Raw genomic sequence first — 12,897 nt, 5'->3', positions numbered from 1 at the left:
CATTTCGGGTGAATGAATAGAGTAGAACAGCGAGGTCCTTCCCGTACAATACGATTATATGCTGGTGAGATGCGTCGCTTATATAATCCTATCCTTCACCAAAAATAATCGTCGATCCTGGATTTGCCCATCTCCCATTATTCTATGTATGAACTAAATATCGACATGGTGTCGGATATATCGTCATCTAGCACAATCCTACTCAACTACCTACACATGAGATAGAGAGGGAGAGAGACCTAGACCACGACGTCTTTGGTTTGCGTGAAGAGGAATCACAGCCGAAGGTGGGGCGCGAAATGCAGTAATTTCGCGTCGCTGAGGAAGAGAATTTCCCCCCGTCGTCAGCCTTCCTTCCACGCGAGCACCACCAGCCTCCCTCTCTCTTCGCCCGTACCCGCCTCCCCTCCTCCACCCACATCATCTCCCTTCACTCATCGCCAACTCCCTCTCCCCATCTCTCTCTCCGTACATCTCCTCTCCACAGCTTCACAATCGTTCCTTCCCCTCCGCCTTTCCTGCCTCCTCGTCCTCAGCCGCTTCCCTCAGGAAAATAAAATAACACGACCAAGGGAACGCTCGCTCCCTCGCAGTTCCGCACGGCCACCGAGAAGAGGGACTTCTCATTAGAGACGATTTTCATTCGTTTTCCCTTGTACCCCATCCCAATCTCCTAAAAAAGAAAAAAGCACGCGATCCCTTTTCTCCTTTCCCATCTGCGAAATGGAGAGACATGAGTGTACGAGGAGGTGGGAGGGGATGTGATAAAGAGGAGGAGGCAAGAGGAGAGGAGGTGGAGTACAAAAAGAAATGGCTTAGGATTGCGCCGTGGGTGGGGTGAGGAGGGCAATGAATGTGTCTTCTCAAGTAAAGAGACGCAGGATTATATTCCGAGAAAGAGGTGGGCAGACTTGGTTGGACCTGGAGGGGTATTATAACAATCATGGGAGTAGAATCAACGAAATTAGTATAACAACCTTGGATTTGAACATACGAGGGTCATCCGGAAAGTAGTACCCGTTCGTGCCGCATGAAGTGCTGACGACGCGAGTAGCCGCTGGACGAGGTCAGATAGCTTCAGTGGCTTGTCTGCCTTCTCTGAGCCAAGTTGCGTGACGCTAGCATTGCCTGTGTTGTTTCTGTGATTGTTTACAATGTTTAAAAAAATTGAGAACGCCGCCAGTTGTGAAGTGAGGGCAGTGATTAAATTCCTCAATGCAAGAAACGTTCGCCCATGTGATATTCATCGCCAATTAAAGGAGGTGTATGGAGACAATGTAATGGACGAGTCGTCTGTTCGGCGGTGGTGTCGCAACTTCAACATGGGGAGGGGGAACACACACGACGATGAGCGTTCGGGGAGACCGTCTGTCATTACAGACCAACTGGTGAGCTCAGTTGACGAATTCGTGAGGAACGATCGGCGCGTCACAATTGATGACATCTGTGAGCATTTTCCCAATGTTTCTCGAACAATTGTTCATGAAATTGTTAAACACCATCTGCATTATGCAAAAATTTGTGCAAGATGGGTCCCTCGCGTATCTCAATGAGCTGGCGGCGAAGGACTATGCAGCAGGAATACAGAAACTTGTCACACGTTATGACAAATGCCTTAATTTGCTTGGAGATTATGTTGAGAAGTAGTTTAAAGTATCCTCTTTCAAATAAAATTTTTTATGTTTGTTAATATTTACTTTTGTGTCTTTATTTCACGAACGGGTACTACTTTCCGGATGACCCTCGTACATGTAGGATTACGAATGGTTGTTGTTCGTGCAATAATTATTTTCCTTGGGAAAGTTAGATAGTACATATTTTGAATTATTTGCGTATAATTTGTGTACAAAAGGAACTTGACTTTAATATGGTCAAAAAAATTCCGACGTGATTAGGATGGAGGAAATGACAAGATGACTGTCTGAGACTGACATTTAGGTTGGTTCAAAAAATTATTTGAAGAATTTCCCGTGTGTGGACAATTAATACATTTAGATCAGTAATTAAAGTCTCTATTGAAATTCTTTTATTGCGAAATATGAGTTCATTCATCAACGTTAATACTGTGCGCTCACTACCACCAACACTTACCTCCTCCATCTCTTGTTCAGCGGGTATATAATTTTGGAATCGGGAGAAAAAATATTATATTTGGGTAAGAAAAGACAACGGATACACCTTTCGTTGTCAATGGAAGCCAATCGAACAATGCTCAAAAAACGCTGATTGATCTTATTATGATTATGCACAATATATGGTATACGACCCTCCCATGGACTACAACCTTGACGTGGTGGGAGGGCTCGTGCGTTCCGATGACCCCTAGAGCTGTGCGGGCAGGAGCAATGATAATTGCTCCGGACAGGGTCACCCATGCCAGATAGGTCGAAGGTTAGGAGCCAGACGAAAGGTAGTCCACGCAGCGTCTGTTCCTCAGTGAGGTGGCTGCGAAGGCGTATGACCCTGGTGGGGTAGCCATTGAGTGATGGTGTCACGTTAAAAACACTGCTGAGGAAGGCAACGCGAAACCACCTCAATTATCATTCCCAAGATTAACATGATGGTCACTACAGAGAATATGAGTCCTGGCAACTACGGGGCTCGGCCCAATCGGCCGTGTGTCGTGCCCGGCAGCGGGGGAGGCAAGGCTTCCGCGGTCGTCATCCCACGAAACCCTTGCAAGGGAAAACCGGCAGCAGCAGGACATAAGACGCAGAAGAAGACCAAATTAGTTAGAATACGAACTTGGAATGTTAGCACAAAGTTGAAGACAGGAAAATTGGAGAATATTTAGCGAGAGATGGAAAGAGGAAATATAGATAATTTAGGTCTACGATAAATTGCTCTATTGCTCTTCGACGTATTTGCGGAGGAAATGATTAAAGAGGCATGGAAAGAACTGGAGGTGGGAATGAAAGTCGGAGGGGAATTCATAAAATTAGCTAGGTTTGCTGATGACCAAGATCTAATTTGTCAGTCAGCCAAGGGGTTGCAACCATCGCTGAATGAATCGGAAATTCAGTGCGACAGGTATGGGATGAGAATTAATATTAATAAAACAAAGGTTATGTGATTTTCCAGAAAGAAAAAGACTAAGCCAAATATTAAAATATGAGGGCTAAAACTACAGCAAGTAGAACAGTTTACGTCACTCGGAAGTATTTGGACCAACATGGTCAAAGTAGTAGGGACATATGGAGAAGAATTGCGCTAGGCAAAGAGGCTTTCACAAGGAAGAGAGAGTTGATGACAGGGACGTTGAGTAAGGATATTAATAAAAGACTCGTCAAACATTGATATGGAGCGTAGCTATGTACGGCGCGGAAACGTGGTCATTGAAGCAGGAGGAGAGACGTAGATTGGAGGCTTTTGAAATGTGGGTGTGGAGAAGGTGAAATGTACCGAAAGGAAAACAAATGAGGAAGTATTAGGTATGGTGGGCGAGGAGAGGGGTTGGTTGGGAGAAATCATAAGGAGGCAGGAAAAATGGATGAAGGGCGTATTGATCGGCTATGGGATGCTGAAGACTGTAATAGAGGGTAGAATGTGAAGCAAACGTGGAAATAGCAGGAGTATGATAGGAATAGGAGTTGGACGAGATGAAGGGAGGAAGGAATTACACTGAGAGGAATTGAGACTTGATGTAGATACGTTGCTGGATTGTGTTTTGTTAGAAGTCCCAAAATATTTATTTGATATGTGTCCATTCAAAACCTACCTTAACCGGTAGATTACTTAATAATAATGGTATACAACTGTGAGGTACGCTTATCTAGTATCCTGCTACCATTCTCTTAATTCTCATAACTCACTGTCCTGCGGGAAGTGGTCTATCTCACGTATAAGCTTGAACTTGTTTCTCACTAGGCCATGACTATCGCTAAAAATGTCCATTTCAGAAGAAATGATTTCTGAAACTTTATCAGTGATCAACAAAATGAGGGGGCCTTTAAGACGGTAATTTTCGATATGAATTGGCGATACGAAAGTTGTGCTTCGTGTTCAGGCTTCGAAACACGAATGGTCAACGGTAATTTCTTCATGAATTATATGACTTGTGACCACTTATGGGATGAGGATGCGGAGCAGATGTGGATGTTTTCCATTCGCTCGTCGAGCAGTCAAGGTGGGCGTCTGCCATTTAGAAGTGATCTCACCAATTGCTGGACATATTGAACGCATATAAACCGCAATCCTAATAAGTCCGCTTTCTTATTTACGAAGGACCGGCAATTAACCTATCCTCTCCTGCTGTTCTTCATTTATTCTCTTTTATAATCTCAGCTGGCGGATCAGGAAGGCAAAGCATTACACGCTCACTCCAAAGAAAAAGAACTTAAGTTTACTTATGCAATTTAAAGCTGAACACAGAGAGAAAAGAAAGATTGGTTTTAATACCATGTGTCTTATATCACTTCACAAAACGTAAGTAGAGGCAAATCACAAGTAGTCTTTCCAATGGTTCCGTGTGATAAAATAAAAGAGATTTGGCATAGAGTATAAAGCTGGTGGTCGTATTTCTTTAATTCGTTTGTAAGCGGGCATGGAGTATGCTTTCCGAAATTTTCTCCTAACTTGAGGATAAGGAATGTCATTTCAGGTTGATGCTCATATAACGCATTGCATCCTGTATGTTTTGCCCAGCTCACACTCATCTCCCAGTTCCTAATTTTTCCGCGGGATTACACTTACAAAACGTTTCAGGGAATGAATGACTATGTGGTACAATTATGCTGAAATTACAGAAGTACTTCTGAACTATTACTTTCCTCTTTTCAATTTGAAATTAACTGGGAAGGCAAATAACACTTAGCTCCTCCCAACAGGCGGAGGAGGGAGGGCAATGGCCCACCGCCTCCAGGTTTCCAAGCAGCTGCCGGGAGCGGACAGAGATCACAATGTAGTAGTGATTATGAAGAAGGAAGGCCAAGGATCAATTCAAATTCTAAGTGAGGATGAAGAAATAGGAATATTAAAATATAAGAGAGGAGATCCAAAAAACGAATCATCAGTGCGGCAAGGTAAACAACAGGAATGGTATACACGAAACGAATTGCGAAGAAATAGATTACATGAGATGGTTAGGAAAACGAAAGAAAGAAGGAAATGGAAAAAGTAGATCAAAAGCAGAATACACGGAAGAGTAAGGAAAAACTATTCCAGGACACACATGACGAAGAAAACGTAGTGGAATGCGCGATGCGGTGGAAAGGAGAAATTTCAGACGGAAAGGTAGATGCGCCATACGCAGGATATAAAATACCCCGACATAAATTTCCCGGATTTTTGAACAAATATCCGGTTTTTGGAATGAATCCCGGGGTGATTCCTAGAATAAAATGAACCGTGAAAAAAACGGGATATGCCATTACACAGGTTGCGTATTTTTCACTCTTTTTCAAAATGTCGAGTAAATAAACACACTAATAACATGATCATTCGCGTATTTTATCTCTCACGCCCAATCTTTTACAAAGCCTTGCGGTTTACTCCTACAAAGACTTCAATGGCATTATCTCTTTCCCACTACATTTAGTATTTACATTTCATAGGCTATGGTATTTTATACGTCTAATATTACAATCAGGATTAATTTTAGACATTTTGTGAACTAGCTAGTGACTTTGAGAAACGGGTGAACTTGTATATTATGTGTTGTACTCCTGAGGGAGTAACACAGCAAGCTTGCGGGACCTATTTTTTAGCTTTTATCAATCTTGTAGCTATGCTGCAAAAACTCAAGGAAGCTCAGGTCATTAATGGCTTTGTATAGTTATGTAAAGAGATGACAGTTACACTCTATTACCGCCCGGTTCGTGTAAATGAAAAGTTTACTTCGTTCTGAAGGCATCGAAGTGAAGTGGGCCATTAAAAATTTCTATTTGTTGACTTTCATCACCAAAATTTACCTCCCAATAAGAAGATCAAGAGTTACAACGATGAAAAACGCAGATCACATCATTCATAATGATTCCTACGATAGTACTAGAACAGTCTGTCGAGTAGACAGATCGGTGAGGGTCACGGGCCGATGGGTTCTAATCCAAGCGACACCTACGGACACCTTGGCTAAGCCTATACGGAATTATTGTCTGGGTACAACTACCTAGAAAAATGCAAACAGAGTTAGGGAAGTGAGCGCCCTGAAAGCGTTGATATCACACGCCGATAAGCTTAGTATCTGGCTAGCTCTGTCCATATCTTTAAAACCGACCTTCGGATTTCAGATTTTGATATCTTGGTCATTTCTTAGTAGGCTAGTTATCACTTCGTCTCCCTCAGTTTCACTGTCTTTCGTGGCCGAAAAACGCTTTTGGGACAAGTTATACATGTATTTTGTTTTACAAAGAAAGTAGAGAATTTACGGTACACTTCGCTTACAACGTCCGTTTAATCTCGCATCATTAGCCACAAAATTAATCATTTAGATAGTTCAACATTCAAGCCTCCCGGAATATTTATCGTAAACCATACTAGCAGTGAAATTACTGTTCTCTAAGCCCTCCTTCAAAACATTTTATTGTTTTGGCAAACTATTAGCGATCATTATTTCGAGATACATTTAAAGTTTGAAATTGAAGAGTTAGGATAAATAAAAATTAGCAAATAAATATAAAAACGCCAAAAGTGTACGTAATTTTACTTTTTAAAGCGAAACACAATAAAAGCGCTCAAAATTTCATGAATTTTTTTCCAATACCATTGCTTCACAGAGAAACTATATTTCTTTATGATTAACACTACAACATGATACTTTTCCCCTCAACCAATATAAATGTGTCATGCTAGAGCCGCCAAAGTCAAATAATTCTTCGCGATGATTCATATAAATAATATTTTCCTCGTGTTAAAACGACAAGTGGGAAAATGGATGCCACGAATTATAATAATGCCCAAAAACGCTGGGCAAAAAAGAAGCAAATAAAAGCACACAGTGCACTAAGGGACGTGAAGATATTTAGGATGAAGTCTTCTAACTTAGAAGATGATTCGAAAAAATGCATTCCAACCACCGAGGAGGGCCTACGAACTGGATAAAGATAAGAACCCTTATTCGACCTCCTCGACCCCTCCCCCTCTTCATTCAACCTGCCCTGGCACTTCTGGACCGCGTTCCGTTAGTGCCCGAGGGTAGGCGCCCGGCAGAAATTACATGCCGTCGTAGCTCTCCCACAGCGCTTAACCGCATATAAAAACAGAATGAACGCGCACTAAAGTGCAAGTATAACGCTTCCGGGAAGAGTCAATGAAAACGGGGGCGGCAGAATGAAATACCAATCCACCTTAGGCAGGAAGAATTTAGAAAACATCAAGCCCACTACACCGCTCAAGGGAAGAAACATGGAAAAATTGATCTGCATTTCCAAATTTGAGCCGCCGTGATCAGGATGAATGACGGGATCATCCAGAATGTAAGAGTGATGTAGAAGTAAGTATCACAATTCATTCACTGATTACTCCACGAAGAGGAAATTAATATCCAAAATAAAAACGAAAAAGGAATAACTGCATGAGGTAGCAGCACCTATACTTCACTAGAAAGATATTTTCGCCAGGGGGTCATGCGATTAGATTTTATCGATCGTAAATCACGTACACTACAATGTTTAAAATGAAAATGAGGCAGTCCAATAATCAACATAAACGAAGATTACGTGAATTATTTATTATTAAGTATTGAACCCGTTATGCTTTTAGTCAGCAGCCGATCATTTCACCCAGTGGACCAACACGCCACACCCATTATTACGAGACTGCATCCTTCCATATTCCTAGACAACCGTTTACTAATTTAAAAAAATAATGCCATATATTTAATTGCTGGTAACAAAGTTGACAACAAAAAAGGCATACAATTCCAATTACTTTTCTTCGGATTCAAATGGCAAAACACTGTGGCACTGCCAATAGCAAACTCATACTTTTTTACCAGGAACAATCAAACCTACTGATAGAATTCAAATGAATCAGAGAGGAAACTTGACAGTATTTACTCCAAATTCATAAATACTATCTTGATCAAAAAGTTCCCGGAATAACCACCGTGTGGCGCTCCCATCGTTCCGATTTGAGTTCTGTTTTTTTTGTTAAATTGGTACATCTGTTGTTGATATTCCCTTTAAATCTTAGTGTCATAACTTGACATTTGCAAAAGTTACGTAGCCAAGAGTACATCTATCTCTGTGTGTGTTGGCGATTTTTTACAATTGCAGAAATGGATTTAAATTTGCAACAACGAACTTGTATTAAATTTTGCGTAAAAAACGGATTTAGTGGCGCACGGACGTTGGAAATGTTGGAAAAGTGTTTCGGCAACGATTCTCTAAAAAAAACGGTCGTTTACCAGTGGCACGAGCGGTTCAGAAGTGGTCGTGAGCCAATCGAAGATGATGAACGCAGTGGCAGACCATCGACATCGAAAGTCGGTGAAAAAATTGATAAAGTAAAAGAAATGTTGGTCAATAACCGCAAATTAACCATCAGAGAAATAGCGGAGGACTTGAACATTGCCTATGGATCCGCCCAAGACATTGTGGTTAATGATTTGGGTTTCCGTCGAGAAGCAGCAAAGTTGGTGCCAAAAGACCTCAATTTCATGCAAAAAAGAGACCGTGTTGACGTCGCAAAAGACATGATTTGCGAGGCTGAATCCGATCCCCCATTCATCAAAAGGATCATTACTGGAGACGAGACGTGGGTTTATGAGAACGACACGCAATCCAGACATCAGGCAAGTGAATGGCGTTCACCAAATGAGCCGAGACCAAAAAAACCACGTCGTTTTCAGTCAAAAAAGAAGGCAATGCTGACGGTTTTCATGGATTACAACGGTGTAGTGCATCATGAATTTTTGCCAGAAGGCCAGACAGTAAACAAAGAGTATTATTTGGGCGTTATGAGACGTTTGCGTGAAGCAATTCGCCGAAAGAGACCAGAAATGTGGGCAGAAAACTCGTGGATTTTGCACCATGATAACGCACCGTCGCACAGTGCTATCATTATTCGTAATTTTTTGACGAAAAATGCAACAAATACCATCCAACAGCCACCGAATTCACCTGATTTGGCTCCCTGTGACTTCTTTCTGTTCAATCGAGTTAAAAAACCATTACGGGGAACGCGTTTTAGCAGCCGAGAGGAAGTAATGGAAAAATCGCAGGAAGCGCTGATGGACATACCGAAAACCGAATATAAAAAATGTTTCGAGGATTGGATCAAGCGCTGGCATAAGTGTGTTGCAGTCGATGGTGATTACTTTGAAGGGGACAATATAGATTTAGATGAATAAACTTGTATTTTTAATTTTCTGAATAAATTCCGGGAAATTTTTGATCAAGGTAGTATGTATTACATTATATTTAGTTTGTTACACCGGAAAAACTACACAAAAAAAGACCTCCCCGGGATGACAAATGATATTAAACGACTTGCCTTTATCGTGAACGACGTTACAGAGTTCTTATCATTCAATATAACTTCATAGCAGAGGAAACCAAAAAATGCAATTCGTCTCATGGTAACATTTGTATGACGACCGAGGTTCCCATGCATTACATCATCATCGGATTAAAATGACGTAATGCGATGACATCACCCCTGAATCTCTTCAATTTGAACACCATGAAATGAATATTCTATTGTAATATATAAACTATCTGCCCACTAAATCTTACAAGCAATGCCTTCTACTACGTAAATGGAGTTAATCATGAATGAGAACCCGAAAATAACAACATAAACACGTTAATGACTAAAGTACCTGAGCCTCACTATAAGCATATCATAAATGCCTGTTTCGGCGAATAATCGTTCGTTACATAACGGCACAAGGTCAAATGTTGATTCCACTCAATTCAGGCCGAATCTATCCCCAAAATATCACCAGGAAAAAAAGAATTATAAACAGACATCTAAAAAAGGAGCACAGCCAAATTGATGCCATGGCGTATAATAAGGACCCGAACAGAGTTGCCTTCGTCTTCATTCAAAGCCTCCATATGCGGACACACTAATGTGCGCCTGTTGGATCACAACAATACCTATAATTATGTCTAATGGTGATCACGAGCAAGGAAATGAAATAAAAGCCACCGAACACTACGTAGGCGAAAAGCAAAGGAATATCACGTGATTGGGGAGTAGGTGGTGCGATGAGAAAATGATTGCGGTACATAAACATGGGTTAGATAAAAATTCCTAAGCAATAAGTGAACACAAGAGACAGGGAGTGGAGGGATAATATGTACAAGGATCCCGTCATGCTGTACACCAACCTACCGAACAGAAACAAACTGGGATGGTTGATGTCATCACAAATCATGCTAAGTAAACGAGTTCGAATCCCAGAAAAAAGGATAGCCTATTGCATGTTGCAAAAAATTTCACGACCAAGTGACTTCAGTATTTACCGTTTCTAACGTCATCCGGCTGTATTCAGTTATGGCACAGCCGCGGACAGCCGAGTCCTTCCAATGGCTGACTGAAGGTTGTTCCTAGTGTCTTCAGCACAAGATTCCCGTAATAATCTAAAGCAAATACTAATAGTATTTCTGCCTCGTAACCAAAAGCACTGCCGACAGCCAACTGGAGGATGTTATTTACATCATGCTCATAATTAACATCGACAAAATACTCCGCAGGGGCGAGTGGCGTGAACATAGGGGTGTTAGGACAACAGCCGTGAAAAAGGAGAGAAAAACCTATTCAGGGGAGCTATACATCAACGCGCAACTGTTTGCTTCTCTTTTCGTTCATGCCCTAAAACAATCTGTACAGTTCGTGAATTTTTCAACTGGGGAGTAACATTTTGAGAGGGACCGTAATAAGGAATTTCACCATTATCTATACACAAAACCTAGGCATGGCTTGTCCTAAAAAGGGTAGGAACCTTTGACAAGGAACTTTCAGCCAACAACATCTCTAGTTCTTTTTCTATTAACCCCGCACCATGCGGAAAAGGGATCAAACATGACATAGGCTGCACAACAGAACAAAGCCATCACAACAAGAAACATTGTTCACTGTAGATAATACTATAGCGCGGATATTACATGCGTCGAATTGAATGCCTCGTACTTGATCCGGCATCCCGATATTTGTATTCAGTAGCCTAAAATCGCAAAAAAATAATTATCTTTACTCCTATTGTTAAATGAGGTAGACGTTATGGCCTTCCAAAATATGTTTGTCCCCTTAAGACATGCGAAAAGTACCATAATAATTTTAAGGTGGAGGTAAAAGTTAATTTTCTACACTAGCATTCTCGGCTACTTTTCGAACCAGTGAAACAAATCAACTTTAACGGTAAGTTTCATTTTAATGTACCCTGCGGAAGATTACTCGATTAACTTTATGTCATCAAAAGAACAACCGCAGACCGTGATTCAGGTGTAGAAAATAATCTATAAGTATTTCGGCTCTATATTTTTGCAGGCAATCCAATGCACACAGAAAAAATATTGGTTCTAAGGCGAAAGTGGACCATGATCAATTTCACTGTTAATTTGTAGGAAAGACGTGTCTACTGACACTAAACTGCTGTGACACCTTAGACTATAAAATTATATCGCAAAGCAAATTGGTACCTGAAATATTATTAATATCCACAATTAAGAGTTTCTTGCACAAAAGGACACAAAGGAAACCATCCGTTTATGAAACACGACACGGAAACGTCTTCCAGAGTGGTTTGCATATGCGGTCCAATCAGAGTTAACAGCTGTTACAGTTACATCGAAATATTCGTTTGTGTTACACCGGTCTACCAGAAAAATCATGTCTTATATTAACTTCACTTAAGTAATACGTCATTATACAACAATAAATCAGGTACTTGTAATAAAATCCAAAAAGAAATTGGTAGAGCGAATAGCACGCAAATACTAGATAGAAGTAATTTAATCATACTTGCTTATCACAGGAATTTTTAGCTAAATATAGCATATTCAAACAAATAATAATAAATATTTTCAATATATTCCTAGCCATCACCTTATTCAACAATTAAGCTTATTATTGAGAGAGATATGGTACATGCCGTTTTGCAATATCAAAATGACTATCATTCAGCTTTTTTCTATTACCCCATGAAATATACAAGGAAAATAGCTTACTTTGAAATAATTTTATAGGAAAAATCAATGAAATTGTGCAGTATTGTATAGAAATCGACGCATAAGGCTTGACTTTCACCGTGATTTTTCGCCTGAGTGTATTAATGCCAGCTAGTAATTCTACGGAAAAGTCATTTGACCACAAAATAAATTCAACAACCAAACTTGTACAATCACATGTTAGTAAATCCGTCGAGTATGTTTACGTGATTATACTAACAGTGGCCGTAAAATGCATATAGACACTTCTTTTAGAGTTGCACAATGTCGCGATCAAAGATGTATAAGTAACGTGTGCACTAAAGACGTTTCAAACTACCGCAATCCTGCCTTGTACGGAAAATAAACATTACATGACCTTCACCGCCTCGTTAGTAAAGTCAAGATCTATTACATATGCAAAAGCCTCAAATAACAGCTCCAGCATTACAAAAGGCAGACGATATCACTTGTTCGATAACCCGCCGACTAACATAATACATTCACTTATTTTCCTCTCGTAAATACACTATTATAACCTTGTAAAACCACGATGTATGACTTCAATGCAGAAGATCTTAGGTTTGACACAAGACATCGAGCTTGACTTCATTAACCGATCCTGCCCATATGCAAAATTCAGGTAGGCAAAGGAAATAGTTAAATGGCCTCAACACGGAAATAATGTGTTAGATAAGAATGATAAAAATCTTTACCTTTCCTAGTCCAAATTCAGCTGATTACAGAAAAACTTCCTCTGCAAAGAAGTAACGATGTTCACTTCATTCCAACGGACGTGTGAAAT

General features: G+C 40.5%; 1 long non-coding RNA gene across 2 annotated transcripts in view; it reads right to left on the bottom strand.

Moving 5' to 3' along the window:
• LOC139685828 (uncharacterized) overlaps positions 1-12,886 on the bottom strand; it is a 189,094-nt gene extending 176,208 nt beyond the window's left edge. For both annotated transcript variants that reach the window (XR_011700230.1, XR_011700229.1), the window contains exon 1: positions 12,809-12,886. This is a non-coding gene — a long non-coding RNA (uncharacterized lncRNA). The remainder of the gene's footprint in view (positions 1-12,808) is intronic.
• Positions 12,887-12,897: the final 11 nt, after the last annotated feature.

This window comes from Hetaerina americana, unplaced genomic scaffold, assembly GCF_022747635.1.
Source record: "Hetaerina americana unplaced genomic scaffold, ioHetAmer1.1.p SCAF_1, whole genome shotgun sequence".
NCBI lineage: Eukaryota > Metazoa > Arthropoda > Insecta > Odonata > Calopterygidae > Hetaerina > Hetaerina americana.
This window is presented reverse-complemented; position numbering and strand designations above follow the sequence as displayed.